The sequence below is a fragment of the Sinocyclocheilus anshuiensis genome, unplaced genomic scaffold, assembly GCF_001515605.1.
Source record: "Sinocyclocheilus anshuiensis isolate Anshui unplaced genomic scaffold, SAMN03320099.WGS_v1.1 scaffold2492, whole genome shotgun sequence".
NCBI lineage: Eukaryota > Metazoa > Chordata > Actinopteri > Cypriniformes > Cyprinidae > Sinocyclocheilus > Sinocyclocheilus anshuiensis.
Genome location: NW_015542584.1, coordinates 223,856 through 226,926, shown reverse-complemented (window position 1 = coordinate 226,926; position 3,071 = coordinate 223,856). Strand labels below are relative to the sequence as shown.

Below are 3,071 nucleotides of genomic sequence, written 5' to 3'. Positions count from 1 at the left end.
AACACTCATTACCTCCCCTCCTGCTGATGCTCTTATATGATACTGATATAAACACACCAATATTTCCACTCCACTGCAGCTCCCAGTAACTGCGTCCACACACACTCTCTCTACACAACACCTGACTACACACATCAAATCTGTCTGGATGATCAGGATATGGCTGATCTGTGCCAGTGTTAGTAATCACTCTGTTGCTCTCAGACAGACGGAGTCGTTTATTCACAGTGTTCAGATCCAGAGTGAGCTGATGGGAATCTGTTGGAGATAAAACACATCAGAGTCAGGAATTATGAATCTGTTTGATCTTTTCATGTAGCTGAACTCTTCATGTTCAGTGTATCATCAGTGTCCCAGTGCAGATGACCAGATATCCTGTGCAAATCATAATTTACTAGGGCTGCCCCCTAATAGATGCTTAGTCAATCACAATTTTATTAGTTGCAGGGAAAAAAAATCCCCAGAAAGTGAAGTCAGTAGTCCGTGACGGACAGGTCATTAACAGCTGGTCTGTGTGGTAATTACAGCACATCGGTCAAGACTAGGGGTGTGCGATATATATATCATCTGCGACAATATCGAAATTGTCGTTTTAACGATGTGCAATTTGACATTATCGAGTATATTGCAAAAACCATGCAAAACACACTACAGAGTGCACGCATTCATCACGTGATGAAGTTTAGCAGGTTAGAATAATGCACGTGCGCATTTACAGTGCGTTCTTTCACTGCATGATTCAGTCTATTTAAAACATTTAGAATGATCACAAAATTCAAGATATGGGGGCAGAAAATGTATATATTTATATAATTTCATATAGTTAATATCACAAGAAGAGTGCCGTTTTTCTTCTCCAAAGTTTAGCATGATTACAAATGTGATATTGATTTTTTAAAACAGTTCAATAAACAAGAAGTTAGTTAATATTAAGGGTTCTGTCAGGACCACTATCGTCAAAGATGATTGACAATTAGCATACAGTTTGGATTGGCGGTATGGTTCCATTCTGGGCAAGGACTCCCTGCGCATCCATGCAGCCTAGCATGGATGAGAGCAGGGAGAGCAGCGATAACCCCCCTAGGGTAAACAGAACAGAACCAACATAAATGTATTGCAGATATCGTTAAAGTTAAATAATGTTATGTACACGTTTTAGAATTAGTCTGATTCAAAGGAGAATCAGAAGGCTGAATCCTGACTGACAGAGGAGGAGTTGGGGATGGAGGAGGGTAATTAGCTATCGAGCAATGCGAAAACTGCTGATACTACTGCGGGACCTTATATATGAATACTTGGATAGGTGTCGTATTCCCATAGGTTGATGGGGATCAGCTGAGAGTCAGCTGATGCGAGCTTGACTAACGTGACCTGCCAGAAGTGACGCTACGCTAGATATTTACGTTTTAGACACCATATTGCCAGTTTTTGCTCTATTTCGACAACAAAAATAATTCAAAACAAAGCCACAGCACTGTTTTGTGTCTCTGAGCAACATGACATGTTTCGTTTCTGAATGAATCAACCGTTAAAAATGATTCGGTTCAGTCGCAATGACTCCTTTATTAACAGTGACTTGCTGCCTCCTGCTGGCGGTTTTAATTTCACATTTAAAGTATATATATATATATATATATATATATATATATCAACCGAAACTTCGTGCTTGCCTCACAGACATGAAAAATATATCTACAGAAAGCGACATGTCTACTTTTAAATGAACCAATTCAAATGGAAAACAAATATTTGCTGATTATGTAATCCGTATGAAACGTGCACATCCACTGTGGAGATGAAGAGTCAGTGTCGACTTCATCACTGCAGCCGAAAATACCAAAAACCCTAGTTTATCAATGAATTATTATGAGGTTAAGGCAGTCTTCTTGCTGTTTTTTTTCCCTGAATTCCCTGCATTCATAATCATTACTTCTGCGGTGCTCTGTGGCAAACTTTATGCTTGCGCTTGAGCGCTGATAGGCTATAGGCAATTAAGGGCTCATTATTGTAACTTATATGGTTAATTAATATAAACGTGTGATTAGCCGACTAATCAATTCAAATGAACGACTATTAGTCGATCAGAAAAATATTTAGTCGAGGGCAGCCCTATCATTTACATCATTTATAAAACTCTTCTTTCACCTTCTACAGGAAGAACATGAACACACTCAGTGAGTTTTTCTGCTGGTTTTCTTACTGACTTACATTGTAGGAAGTCGTTCCTGGTTCTGGGAACAATGTTGGTGAGTGTTTCTGTGGAAATCACCAGACATGAAAAATATCAGTATTCAACGTTTTATGTTTAATATATCAAAACATTATGTATGCATTTGTAACTGCAGGTTAAATGGCTTTATAAAGGTTACAAAAATGCCCATAAAATGTAAAAATCTATTTAAACTTGTTGGAAAAGATTAATTTCTGTCTCTGCTGTGAACTGACCACCACACAAGAAGAATATCGAAAACTTTAGGAGTCAGCTATCCACGGTACAATAACACACTCAGCCAAATATCGCCTAATTATCATTATCGATAAAATCCCACAAAATATCGTGATATTTTTGTCAATATCGCACACCTCTAGTCAGGACATGCAAACGTTTGTTTCGATCATCGACCTCAAATATGGCTTATAATCAGAAACATGTAAGTAGTAGCCTCATTACATGGCCACTCAATCTAATGTTATCCTATAAATGTGCGCTATTTGTGTTTGTGTGGGTGTGGAAGCTGAACAGTAGCGCTCACTGCATGACCGGTGCGATCATTTGCATTTAACTTAAAATGCTCTGTCATTTTTGGTCATACAGATAAGAGTAATACATCTTTCGAATGTGTTAAACATCTCCAGGACTTTACCTCTGTCTGAGATCTTCTTGAGCTCCTCTTTGCAGAAATCCTCCAGTTTGTCTTTCAGCCGTTGGACAGATTCTCTCAGATCATCAAAAGAGACAAGAGAACTGAAGGAATCATCATTTACGTCTGTAGGTTCAGGAGGTGCTGAGAGAGACTGGAAACTCTACAGAAAACAGAAATCAAAACTCATCAGCTCCACACTTCACCCAA

General features: G+C 38.7%; 1 pseudogene; it reads right to left on the bottom strand.

Moving 5' to 3' along the window:
• LOC107694440 (tripartite motif-containing protein 16-like) overlaps positions 1-3,071 on the bottom strand; it is a 7,220-nt pseudogene that overhangs the window by 771 nt on the left and 3,378 nt on the right.